Consider the following 14,360-nt stretch of genomic DNA (forward strand, 5'->3'; position numbering starts at 1 on the left):
TAGTATCATAGATGTGAAAGGAACCCCTAAAGAAGGACATGTTCCTGATTAGGTAAACCAGACAATCTCCACATCAACACTGACAAAGAAACAGCAAGAAATACTGTTTACCCACAAGCATAAAGAAATGACATATATTAGAAACCAACACTTTCTCTTTACTTTATATTGCAGATCACTAGACTGGGCCACAGCAACGTGTGGCGGGGGGCAGCTAGTTGTTATATTTTTCATTTTCTTCCAGAATGATTTGCCTGCTGCTGGCTTTCAGTCAAAAGCCTTCCTGGCAGAGCCTCAGTGAGCGAGTTGCTACTTTTGACATCAGAATGTGGTGCCCAGCCATGCGATGCCCAAATTGACCCCCCTCCAGTTGTTGATCTCATGGTTGGGCACCTCATTCTGAGCAAGCAGCTTCCCTAGTGGGGCTTTGCCAAGAAGCTGCTTGGCTAGGAAGGTTGTGAAGGCAGTGCACCCAAGCAGAAAGGAAGATTTAGGGAACTCCCTCCACCGCATACTGCTTCCCATTGCAAAAATGAATGAGAAAGAAAGGCAATGGCCATCACTTCAGATGGAATGGTTTGATATTTCTTCCCTCTCCACCCTTTCTGCAGCTTCCCAACTCAAAAATAAAGGGATCTTTAATACAAGTAACAATGGACATCTAAAAAATGGTAATACCTGACACCTGTCCTGCCTCCCTCCCCCAAAAGCCACCCTGATCTGGATTGTACGCATGTAACAAAACATAACAATAGACTGTTATGTTACTGTAAGCTGTGGAGCAATAAGTGAATTTTGGTAAATTGCATTAAAGTCTGAAAGAAGTGCTTTTACTGATAAAGAGGTCAAATCTCTCGAGTTAGGATCAAGGCAGCTACTAGGTGAGTACACCCTTTTTTTTTGTCCAAATAGACAGAGGAGTTGCTTTTGCATCAACAAGGGTGAAGATTTGCAAGGGCTTGCTTCTTTCTCTTTTCCCTTCTTTGAAGGAATGTTTCATGATAGTATACAATTATATTGGCTCCTGTAAAATATAGTTTGTATTTGGCAACATTGTGTTTCTGTAGTGCAGTTTATGTTCTGTGTTCAAAGCAATAAACTGGGTTGGGAAATCATGGAGAAGTCCAGATGCTAGACTGCAACTCTCAGCATTCTTCACTACTACAGTAATACTACTGGGGCTTACAGTCCAGTACCACTGGAGAGAGCACATGGTTCCCCATTCCTTGATAAACAAATGTCTTTCCCTGAACAGTTCAAGGCAATTCACCAGGGCAGAAAGGCTCTTGTATCAACTGCTTCGTGGGGACAAGGGACAGGGCCTTCTCGGTGGTGGCCCCTCGACTCTGGAACTCACTCCCCAGGGACATCAGACATGCCCCATCACTGGCAGTCTTTAGGAGGAGCCTGAAAACGTTGTTGTTCCAGTGTGCCTTCCCAGAATAAGAATGAAGTAGAATTTGCTGTTGTAATTGTCCAAAAGATATACACTCCTTTGAAACCTCTTAGTTAAAATATGCACTCAAGAGGCAAAAACAATGTCTTCTTTGAAAAATAACATCTCAGGTTTACTAACAAACTTCTTGTATATATTAAGCATACTAATCCATAGTCTAATGTCTTTAAGCATATAGATATAGTCCAAACTGTATAATTGTGCAATATAGGTTAACAATTATACACATTTACAGTTAGTGGAGCCTTGGAAGGTTGCTATTTCCAACAATATCCACTAGTATTCATGCAAGGCATATTAGGATTCTCAGCAGTTAGAATGATAATTATCTCTTTGAACTGTTAGGAACAAAGATGATGCAAATGCACAAAATATATAGCAGATCTTCAGAAGTGTTATTTCAATTGCCCAAAAACATCTACTCTCCCATAAATTATATTGCTTTTAAATCATCCTCTCAAGAGACAAAAATAAGTAGTCTTCGATAAAAATAACACAGTTGGCTTACTTACAAACCTCATGTATTCAGCACACAGGTACATTGCTTGTCAGTCCAGTTACAGAAAGGTTTGAAGTAGTTTCTCTGTGCAGATAGCACAAGGCATCTTTCTTAGAATCAACAGCAACATATTTACATTCTGAGAGTCTAACGGAGTATGTCTTTCTAATGTGGAGTCTCAGTCTGAATAGTCTCAGATTTGACCGCATGGTCTGCAGTCCCTCCCATAACATAGAGTTAAGGAAAACTGCATACCAATGAACACATCTATATAAATTAAAATGTAATGTTCATTTGTGGGATTAACATAACTCAAAAACTACTGGACGAATTGCCACCAAATTTGGCTACAAGACACCTACTAACCCAAGGCTCAAAAAAATTGAGTTTGTCATTTGGGAGTTGTAGTTGCTGGGATTTATAGTTAACCTACAATCAAAGAGCATTCTCCACCAATGATGGAACTGAACCAAACAAGGCACACAGAACTCCCACGACCAACAGAAAATACTGAAAGGGTTTGACGTTGAGTTTGGGAGTTGTAGTACACCTACATCCAGAGAGTATTGTGGACTCAAACAGTGATGGATCTGGACCAAACTTGGCACGAATATTCCATATGCCCAACTAGGATGGAGCTTGGAGAAAATAGACCATGACATTTGGGAGTTGTAGTTACTGAGATTTATAGTTCACCTACAATCAAAGAGCATTCTGAAGCCCACGAATGATAGAATTGGGGCAAACTTCCCACACAGAACCCCTATGACCAATAGAAAATACTTAAGGCGATTCAAGTCCAACCACCTTCACCAGGGCAAGAAAACTTAATCAAATACTGTTTACCCACAATCATAAATAAATTATATATATTAGAAACCAACACTTTCTCATTACTTTATTTTCCAAATCACCAGACTGGGCCACAGCAACGCGTGGCAGGGGACAGCTAGTATACAATATAGTAAGCAGTCTGAACTATATACATAGCAAATAACTAGTATAGGAGGCTTGTAGAAGGTTGTTATTTCCAGAAGAAATAATTTAAATTTTTCTCACCACGTTGCGGCCATGAGAATATTCTCTCTTATGGAGTTGGAATGAGGAAGGACTGCCATTATTATTCACCTTCAAACTGCAGGCTCTGATATGTACAAGGAAAAATGCTATCTGGTAGTCTAAGTAAACAAATAAAATGACTGCCAAATCCATAGGTTTTAATTAATTAATTAATTACTGGTAAAATTGCTGGCAAAAAACGGGGAAAGTAATGTTTTTAATATTTATGTGATAGTCTAAGTAAATAAAAGGCCACGGCAACAGAAGGAAATAAAACCAATAAAAACAAACAACTTCAATGCTTCTAAAATAATACCTCTACGTGTTGACAGTGTTTGCTTATGTATTCTTGCTCTTTTATACCAGTCCAAACTAGAACGCTTAACTGTTTTTTCCAAAGGTATTGAGAAAGAGAATTCCATAGTTGCGATTACTGAATTCAGGGAGAAGAAGACACTAGCAATGCCACATCTTTTGATGCTGTGAGTTATTTACAATATGTCAAGTTATCTTTTGTATGTCTAGTGAGGAAGAAAATATGTGGTTTTGGCATGTAATACATTGCACAGAGTCATTATTATATTAGGTCACCTTTTTCATATGTTTACATATTCTTCACTCCTTGTCATGATGGGGTCCTCAGTTCATTATCACATTAACAGAAACATTTAAAATCCAAATTGTCAACTATTCTTTACAGAAGGGATTGAATTAAACTTTATTAAAGTAACCTTATCAATGGATTGTGTTATGGGAAATTAATCTGTGTTGCACATTACAGAGTTAAATGTTGAATTATTCCATTCTACTCTGTTCCTGTAACATTACAAGTGAAATTTGCCAAGTATTACAGTAGCCAACATAAACAGGCTGGCAGAACGTTTGTTGTTGTTGTTCATTCATTCAGTCGTTTCCAACTCTCCGTGACCTCATGGACCAGCCCACGCCAGAGTTCCCTGTCGGCCGTCACCACCCCTAGCTCCTTCAAGGTCAATCCAGTCACTTCGAGGATACCATCCATCCATCTTGCCCTTGGTCAGCCAAATATCCAAAGGAGATTCCTCCACTTTATGAGAAAAAAGTGTGTGTGTTGCAAATACAAATCAAGAAATAATGCATATTGTTTGTTATTGTTATTTACAGTTCAAGAAATGTATTTAGTAGATATATTTAAAGATCTTGATCTATTAATAGTGTGATCAAGGTAAGTAGATACAACAGAGATGGGAATTGTTTGCCCCTCTAAATGCTAGACAACAACTTCTAGAATTCTTCTCTACATTGATTATGCTGTCCCGTGTTGCTAAAACTCCGAGTTGAATTTGGTTGAACCTCTGGAAAACAATACAGTTTCCACCTTGACACTAACCCTATAATGCAGCTCGGAACTGGTTTGGGAGGAACCAGTTTTGCTGCATGGGTGATTAGACTGACAGGTCTGGAACCAGTTTGCGGCCAGAACTGTGATTACATTGAACAGGAAACGTGGTCTCAAACTTCTGTGCAGATTTCACCCATTTCCTGTAGAGATGTGCATCAGTGCACTGGAGGCATATGGGATTTTTAAAAAGGGAAAAATATAATTAAGAGTGGAAGGAATCAATAATCCCTCCCACAGGATCAATTAGCCTTCTGCTGCCCAGCCCTTGAAGAGTTTCTTGGCAGCCAATGATTCTTTATTGCGACTTCAGAAGAGGTCACTGTCTACAAGTCACTCCGCATTTTGCAGAGCCAATTTCACCCTGGATCTGGGATTACTGGGTCTGCTGCAGAGTAACTCTTTATTTCTAAAGGCTATAATAATTCAACATATCTTAACTGATTAAGCCATTCTAGTTGGAACTAGCAAATAAATGTAAGCTTAGGGGTACAATAAAATACTAAATGATGTTTAAGTATGGGTCTTGTGTGTTTGTATGTGTGCCTTCAAGATGCCTGTTGATTTATGGTGATCCCAAGAAAATAATAGGTTTTCTTAGGCAAGGAACACTTCAAAGTAGTTTTGCCACTTTCTTTCTTTTGATACCACCAATCATGGTATCCTTCTGGGTTGACTCTCTAGAATGGGTCTTGGGGGCACTGCACTGCCTTGTACGCTTTGGGTCCATGCTATTACTACATCTCCTTCTATGAACTGTCGCAGGCTCTGAGATCTGCCGGCGAAGCCTTCCTTTTAGTCCTACCTCTGTCCCAAGTACGGCTGGTAGGGACAAGAAAGAGGGCCTTCTTGGTAGTGGTGCCCCAGCTCTGGAATGTCCTCCCTAGAGAGATTAGGTTAGCCCCCACTTTCCAAGCTTTTTGGTCTAGTCTAAAAACATGTCTTTTTACATAGGACTTTGATGTTGAGCAGATTTTAGTGGTCTCGTGTTGAAGACTAGTTGACTGCATCGCTCAGGCACTTAGATTGTTAATTTTAAGACTGCCAGTCTTATCTGCAGGCATTGCTGCATTTTATGAATTTTAAAAAATGTTATGTGCATTTTTGTATGTTTGCTGTTGTAAATTTATGCTGTTATAATCTATATGTTTATGTATTGTTTATTTTATGTTCGGCACTTGTAGTGCTTCTATGAGCCACCCTAAGTCCCTTCGGTGAGATGGTGGCAGGATATAAACAAAGTTGTTGTTGTTGTTGTTGTTGTTATTTTACTGACCCCAAAACACAGCAAAATAATAATAACAACAACAACTTTGTTGTTGTTGTTGTTGTTGTTATTTATTTCTCTGAAACACAGTCTACAGTCTTCCTGGTATTCAATGGTGTCTCCCTCCCAAGGAATAATAAGGGCTGACCCCAAGATCTACTTTTAGGATGCTGAAAATTAATCAGTAGCCTTGTCAGGGCCTGGTGAATTGCTTAGGAATGAAAGACAACATATCTAGATATAGACATAAGAAGTAATGTAAATAGGAGGCCACTGGAAGCTTCCAAACACCTTTGTAGAATCACAGACCATCTGATAAAAAGCTACTGGTCTCTTATTTAAAAATACATATTAAATATATAATATGTTACAGATGCTTTTGAGTGCATTGAAATGGATTTACTTCACATAGACCAAGCTGGAAATTGTCTGTCTGTGTGTGTGTAAAACACCTCCAAATACGATGTTTTTAATCTTAAAATGTAGTATGATAGGAAAAATAGATAGAAATAGAAAAAAATCATTTTTTTTCATCCAGCTTGCAGATCTTCTGAGATCATGTACCATAGGTGAACAATTACTGATACGAGACATCAGGGGATGTGTGTGTGTGTTTGTGTACATACCCGTTTGGGACTATGCATGCATATGTGTGAGAGTTTTAAAAAACACCCAAAAAGAAGTTCCTTTATTTTTCAGCCTATGGGAACTGCAAGTCTTTGACTTTAGTTGGATCTTATCCAGTCTCCTTAATCACTGCTTCTCTCACTGCGCCGAGTATTAAATTCCAATCTGTCCAAAAGGGCAACATAAGGGTTTCATGCCATTTATAATCAGTGTTGCCAAGGGACCGATTGAATGAATATACAGAGGAATATAGATACAATGAATGCTTGATTGGGTTGTTTCTTAAGAAAGTATTAATGAGAATATTGCAAATTTTCAAGACAGGTTAAGAAAACATAGAATCCAATCCTTTGCATGCATATTCAGAAGCAAGGCTCACTGAATTAAAGAGTGCATAGGATTATACAGCAGAAAGGCAAAAGCGGAGCGAAATTATTTCTGCGCTCCCATTCTTGGCCAGTGACGTCTAAGGCCCAACTTTGTCCAATTAGGGGCATATACTGTAATAGTTTGATTGTGAAGTTAATATTACACAGTTAGTTACCTCAATACTCTGTAGCCGTAACTGTTAGCAGAGAGAGAGGAAAGGGATCTGAAGGAATTTTAATAAATATCCAGTGGCAAGCAATTTTAAAACAGGATTTAAATTAGAAGGAGCAATGCCCCAGAGTGCGTTTCGAGGCTCATACTATAAAAAGGCAGGTTGCCCATTCCCATTGCTTGAATGCTGCAAAAATGTAACAGTCTGAAGGTTATGCATCACTAGAATGCAAAGACTATGAGAAAAGGCAGCCTAATATATGTGGACCAAGCCGCTTTTCCTTCTGTACACTGAAGACATGTGAGAAGATGAGTGTGACAGTATTACTCTCCCAAATATTACAGGAAAACTAAGAGAAAACTTCTCATTGAGTGAAATACTCTGAACAAGCATGATGGCTTCCATGGGCCAGGAAATATAGTTGAACTGGTCTTCCAAAAACATTCCACTATGACCAAGTCTGAATCCCAAAGACATATGAGATCATACAACTCTTATGTCTTTTTTGGATAGGGTTACAAACTTGGTAGATGAAGTAAATGCTATGGATGTACCAAATCTTGATTTCAGTTAGGGGTTTGACAAGGTCCCCATGACCTTCTTGCAAACAAACTAGTAAAATGTGGACTAGGCAATACCACTGTAAGGTGGATTTGTAATTGATTAAGTGACCATACTCAAAGGGTGTGCACCAATTGTTCATCTCCATCATGGACAGAAGTGAATACTTTATGTCACATAAAGAAGGTTCTGTCCTGGTCCCATATTCAAAATGGCCTCAACAGATTACAGAGCTGGGCCAAAAGAAACAAAATTAATTTCAACAAGGAGAAATGTAAGATGCAGAAAAAGATGAAATGTGAAAGATACAGGATGGGTGATGCCTGACTTGACAACATTCCATGTAAAAAAAGATCTTGAAGTCTTCGTGGACAACAAGTTGAACATGAGCCAACAGTGTGATGCAGAAGCTAAAAAGCCAATGGGATTTTGGGCTGCATCAAAAGGAGTATAGTGTCTAGATTGAGGGAAGTCATGGTGCCTCTCTATTCTGCTTTGGTCAAACCTCACCTGAAAGAACACTGTGTCCATTCTGGCACCACAGTTCAAGAGGTATATTGACAAGCTGGAACATGTCCAGAGGAGGGCAACTTAAACTAAGAAAGGTCTGGAAACCATGAATCCCTATGAGTAGCAGCTTAGAAAGCTGAGTGTGTTTAGCCTCCTGAAGAGAAGGTTGAGAGGAGACATGATAAATATGTAAATGGATGTCATAAGGAGGAGGAAGCAAGCTTGTTTTCTGCTGTCATTTAAACTAGGACTTGGAGCAATGGGTTCAAATTACAGGGAAGGAGATTCCACCTGAACATTAGTAAGAACTTCCTGACTGTAAGAGCTGTTCAACACTGGAACTCTCTGCCTTGAAGTGTGGTTGGAGCTCCTTCCTTGGAGGCTTTGAAGAAGTTTGGGTCAGTCTTTTGTGTAGTTTTCAGAATCGCTATAGAGAATATAGCTAGAATACTGTGTGGAGCAGAACCCCGTTAGTGGTCTGTTCATTTCCTAAGGAAGTCAAGATCAGGGTTTTTGGCTAGATTCCTAAGGGGGATTTTTGGGAATTACTTTCAGGATTCAGTTCCTGAAGTAATTTTCTGTGTTGAAACTTTTAAGACTTGTAACCCAGAAGTTCTTAAGATCTTTACTCAAATGCAACCACACGTTTTTTATGCCAGTATTTTACTGAAACCATTAAGTATTTGTACCTGAATTATTCAAGGCTGTTCAATAAACGTTCTTGTTATTTTTTATCAACTTATACCAGCCTCAGTGTGAATACCTTTGTGGTAAAAGCATTCTTCAAGTCAGCTTTCAGCAGCCTCTAAGCAAACTGTAGTGACACAGAGTGTGTTACTGAACAACCTCTCAATAATACCTCAGCTTGTTTATTATTAATATGGTGGCAGCAGAAATCTTTTGAAGAATCTTTTTAAGTCTCTCAGTTCTAGTGGTTCCCAGTTCCTAACTTTTAAATAGACAGTTGGTTCAGCAACCATATTCCCTCTATATTTTTGGTGAGCTAGTCTGTTGTGGTGGTGTACATCATTATAATTTAGTTGATCAGCGTTGGGATTATTTTTCTATATTTCCCTGTCTGATAAATCAATTTAAATTCTTACTACTACTCGGCTGCTTTGTTATACAGGTTCTGTCCAAGCCATGAAACAAAGTGGCAAAACCGGGCTAAAATTCCCCGTGTCAAGAGGTCCTAAGACTTTGTTATACTCCCTATCTCATCTACAGCAAAGAATGTAAAGGGCTGTATTTGTAGAACAAATTGTGCCAAAATCTATATCCACATTTGTTATCGAAGGCTTCCATGGCTGGAATCACTGGGTTACTGTGAGTTTTTTGGGCTATATGGCCATGTTCCACTAGCATTCTCTAGTGAAGTTTTGCCTGCATCTGTTGCAAACATCCTCAGAGGTTTCCAACAAACCTCTGAACAAATCTCTGAGGATGCTTGCCACAGAAACATCAGGAGAGAATGCTACTGGAACAAAAACCCCACAGCAACCCAGTGTATCAGAATTGTGCTGAACCAAATAAGGAGCATTCATTCTGATTCCATACATGATTCTTGGCCACCTAGAATAGATAGCATAGGGAAGGGATAACACCCCTGTAATGTTTGTTTTGCTCTCTGTGTCCCTGTTCTGAAGATTTCACCTCACTTTCTGTGCCTGGAATAATTGGGTTCTGAAAAAAATGGCTTGCTGTGTAAACAAGGATTAGTCAGAAAGCTTCAGTGGAGACACCTTTCCCCCATGATAACTCTTTTAGGAGCGAATTTCCCTTCCAAAAGGTAGATTCCTCTCACATCCTGTTGTCTCACCCCGTTCTTAACTATGAGTTGTTTGTAAGTTGGATGTTTTTAACTTGGGGAGTGCCTGTATAGGCTAAATATTTGGCCTGATAGATAAAAACTCGTAATTCTTGGGGTACATCCTATTCCATGACGCCACATTGTTTTTGCTTTGATGGAATTTAAATGAGAGTGCAGAACTCAATTAGTCTGAGCTCTTATTGCATTAAAAGTGCCTTTAGGTTTTTTTATTTGCACATATAATGATTATTCATTGACAGGAATAGTAAAGAGAGATGCTTAATGGTGAATTAAGCCTTGTTTATAGAAAAGGCTATTCTTTATATGGGGGTCTACTGTGTCAACGATGGCCTAAACAGGGCAATTGACTATTTAATGATGATACTGTTTTATAAAACCTGATATAGATAGATAGATAGATAGATAGATAGATAGATTAGCCATCCCTTGCCACGTGTTGCTGTGGCCCAGTCTGTGCATATGTGTTTTGTGTGTGTATATATATGTGTGTGTGTGTGTATTTGTGTATTTGTGTAAATATGTTGTTTTGCGCATGCATTGTAATTTGTTTAATTTTTTGCTTTTAAATTCTCTTTTGCTGTGTTTTTCAGTTTTATTGTGTCCAAATTTGGTGTCAATTCACCCAGTGGTTTTTGAGTTATGTTAATCCCACAAGCGAACATTACATATATATATTAGCCGTCCCCTGCTACGCGTTGCTGTGGCCCAGTCTGTGTATTTGTGTGTGTATATATTTGTGTATATGTGTATATGTATGTTTGTATGTATATGTGTGTGTGTGTGTGTGTGGTTTTGCGCATGCATTGTAATGTATTTTTTTTTGGCTTTTAAAGTCTCTTCTGGTGTGCTTTTCAGTGTTTTGATGAGTGATGGTCACTCATTGGTGTGATAGGTGTACTGTGTCCAAATTTGGTGTCAATTCGCCCAGTGGTTTTTGAGTTATGTTAATCCCACAAATAAACATTACATGTGTATATATACTAGCCACCCCCTGCCACGTGTTGCTGTAGCCCAGTCTGTGTATTTGTGTGTATATATTTGTGTATATGTGTATATGTATGTTTGCATGTATATATGTGTGTGTGTGTGTGGTTTTGCGCATGCGTTGTAATGTAATTTTTGTTTTTTCACTTTTAAAGTCCCTTCCATTGTGTTTTCAGTGTTTTTTATGAGTGAAGGTCACTTGTTGACCTGATAGGTTTATTGTGTCCAAATTTGGTGTCAATTGGTCCAGTGGTTTTTGAGTTATGTTAATCCCACAAACGGACATTACATTTATATCTGTCTGTCTATCTATCTATCTATCTATCTATCTATCTATCTCTCCAATCCCCCAGCCCAGTGTGAACATTGCCAGTCTGGAAATGAATAATAATTGGAAATTTCCTTTCAACCTGATTTTAAAATTTAAATTTCTCAGAGAACAGAAATAAAATTATCATCAATAATGAACACACTGTGCCGTCTTAAGAAACTTTCAGCATCATAGGTCAAAAGAAATGGAAACATTGAGTTGACTGCAGGGCGCCCTAATGAAGGAAACATCTCTTCTTGTCCCCATTACCAAATGCTCCCTCCTGCCATTTAGTCTTAGAATAAGTGGCTATCTTAGCACACTGTAGTGATGATTTTCCTCCCAGAATCACATTGTACCAAGCTACAGAACCTCTTCCCACATAAAATATGTTTTAAAGCACTGTAATGTTATTCAGAAACAAAAATCATTTAAATTGCATACATTCTTCTGTCTCTACAGCAAAGGACCATGGGGGGAGATAGACGCAGGCACCAGTAAGTGAATAATGATCAGCAGTATTCTTTGTAATTTTTGCAGTGCATAATTAGGTGCAACTAAGGCACAATCCGCAGCCCAGTTAGATCAGTGTGTTTTGTCTTTTCAGAACTACATCTGATTGATTTCACAGGGACTCCTTCTGAATTCAGTGAGTATAAGAAGGGTCCACACTGTGAGGACACCCAGATGCTTTTCAAGCAACCTTAGCTAGGATGGCTCGTAATGAAAAATGGCGATGTGTGGATATCCGACAAAACCCAGAAAGCTACACAATTCACACAAATTAATTGGAGACAAAGTAAATAGTTCCCTGTCACATAAGCCTATACCCTTTGCCATTTCACTGGGGTATCAGAGTATGGTTAAGATGACAACAGTTATTGATGAGGAAGAATGCTAGGAGAAGCTATAGTCAGTTCCTGTTGCTTTAGGCCCAATGTACTGGGACTGTGGCGCAGCTGGCTGGGAGTTAGCTGCATTAAGATCACTACTGACCCAAAGGTCATGAGTTCGAAGCAAGCCTGGGTTGGAGTGAGCTTCCGACCAATTTGTGTAGCTTGCCATTGACCTTTGCAGCCCGAAAGACAGTTGCATCTGTCAAGTAGGAAATTTAGGTGCCGCTTATGCGGAGAGACTAATTTACGACGCCATGAAAATCTCCAGCAAGCATGCAAAGAATGAGAAAGTACTTCATCAGTGTCACAAATGGACAGTAAAGCAACAGCTCCCCTGGTGGCGAGAATACCCTCATGAAAAAGCTGGAATGTTAAATAGCCTCTGAGTGTCTGTCTATATATGCTGTGTGTCTATGGCATTGAATTTTTGCCATGTACATTGTAATCCGCCCTGAGTCCTCTGCAGGGTGAGAAAGGCAGAATATACGAGGGGTATTTTTAAAGTAAGGTCCGTTTTGTTGTAGACACTAGTAGTTCGCGCGCATACCGCAACGAGCACGTGTGTCATGTACCGGCATGCCTCGGGAACAACTGTGCTCAGTTTCCGCTCTGTAGCTAACCTGAATGGTTCTGTTCTGTGCTCTAAAAATGTTTAAGACTATCAACTCACCCGCCGCATGTGAGGTTCGCTCAGTGATACGGTTTTTGTCAGCAAGGAACCTGCCTGCTGCAGAAATTCATTGACATATTTGTGAAGTGTATGGTGATACTGTTATGAGTGAAAGCAAAGTGCGTAAATGGGTACGACAATTCAAAGATGGCCATGACAACATCCATGATGAGGACCACTCCGGTCGCCCTTCTTTGATTACAGACGATTTGGTGGCTTCAGTTGAAGCAAGGATTTGTGAAGAGGGTATTTTAAAATTGGTTCAGAGATATGATAAGTGTTTGAACAAACTTGGCAACTATGTCGAAAAATAGAGTGAAGTATGTACTTTCTGAATATAAGTTTACTTTTTTGAAATAAACTTTCGTTGTGTACTTATGTTCAAACGGACCTTACTTTAAAAAATATCCCGTATATGTACATTGTAATCTGCCCTGAGTCCCCTGCAGGGTGAGAAAGGCTAATATAAATACTGTAAAATAAATAAATAAATAAATAAATAAATAAATAAATAAATAAATGTACACTGCCATATAATCTAGTTTCTGAATCCAGATTATTTGCTTTGAACTGGATTATATGGCAGTGTAGATTCATATAATTAAAACCAATGAGAAACCAACACTTTCTCATTACTTTATTTATTTATTTCGGTTGCTTCTACCCCGCCCTTCTCACTCCGAAGGGGACTCAGGGCGGCTTACAAAAACAAGGCACAATTCGATGCCCGTATCACAAACAATAGTAAAACAAAATAACATCAATTAACAATTAAACAGCATTTCTTACATTACTACCATAAAACCAATAAAATCAATACAAACCAGTTTCTCCTCATTGATGGTCAACATTCGCTAGCTCATAGTTCAATTTCCAATTCCACAGTTGTCAGTCCTGTTAGTCCCATCCGTCTGGTTACCCTTATCTAGGAGTCAGATTGCCCAAAGGCCTGGTCTCATAACCACGTCTTTACCTTCCTCCTGAAGGAGAGGAGGGATGTTGATGCCCTAATTTCCCCTGGGAGTGAGTTCCACAGGTGAGGGGCCACCACTGAGAAGGCCCTGCTCCTCGTCCCCACCAACCTCACTTGTGATAGCGGTGGAGTCGAGAGCAGCCCCCCCCCCCCAGATGATCTCAAATTCCGAGGTGGGACATAGAGGGAGATACGTTCGGACAGATACACTGGACCGGAACCGTACAGGGTGTTGTAGGTCAAGACCAGCACCATGAATTGTGCTCGGAACTGAACCAGCAGCCAGTGGAGCTGACACAACAGGGGGGTGGTGTGCTCCCTGTATGTCGCTCCAGTGAGCAATCTGGCTGCCGTTCGCTGGACCAGTTGAAGTTTCTGAACAGTCTTCAAGGGCAACCCCACGTAGAGTGTGTTGCAGTAGTCTATTCGGGATGTAACAAGAGCGTGGACCACTGTGGCCAGATCAGACTTTCCAAGGTACGGGCGCAATGGTGCAAAAGCTCTCCCGGTCACCGCTGAAACCTGGGGTTCCAGGCTCAGCGATGAGTCCAGGATCACTCCCAAGCTGCGAACCTGAGTCTTCAGGGGGAGTGTAACCCCGTCCAGCACAGGCTGTATCCCTATGCCCTGTTCGGCCTTACGACTGACCAGTAGGACCTCTGTCTTGTCTGGATTCAGTTTCAATTTGTTTTATTTTCCAGAATAACAGACTGGGCCACAGCAACACCTGGCACGGGACAGCTAGTAAGTCACTAAATCCTCATTAAAACATTGTCCAGTCCCATCATATAATTTTGT

The sequence above is a fragment of the Anolis sagrei genome, chromosome 2, assembly GCF_037176765.1.
Source record: "Anolis sagrei isolate rAnoSag1 chromosome 2, rAnoSag1.mat, whole genome shotgun sequence".
NCBI lineage: Eukaryota > Metazoa > Chordata > Lepidosauria > Squamata > Dactyloidae > Anolis > Anolis sagrei.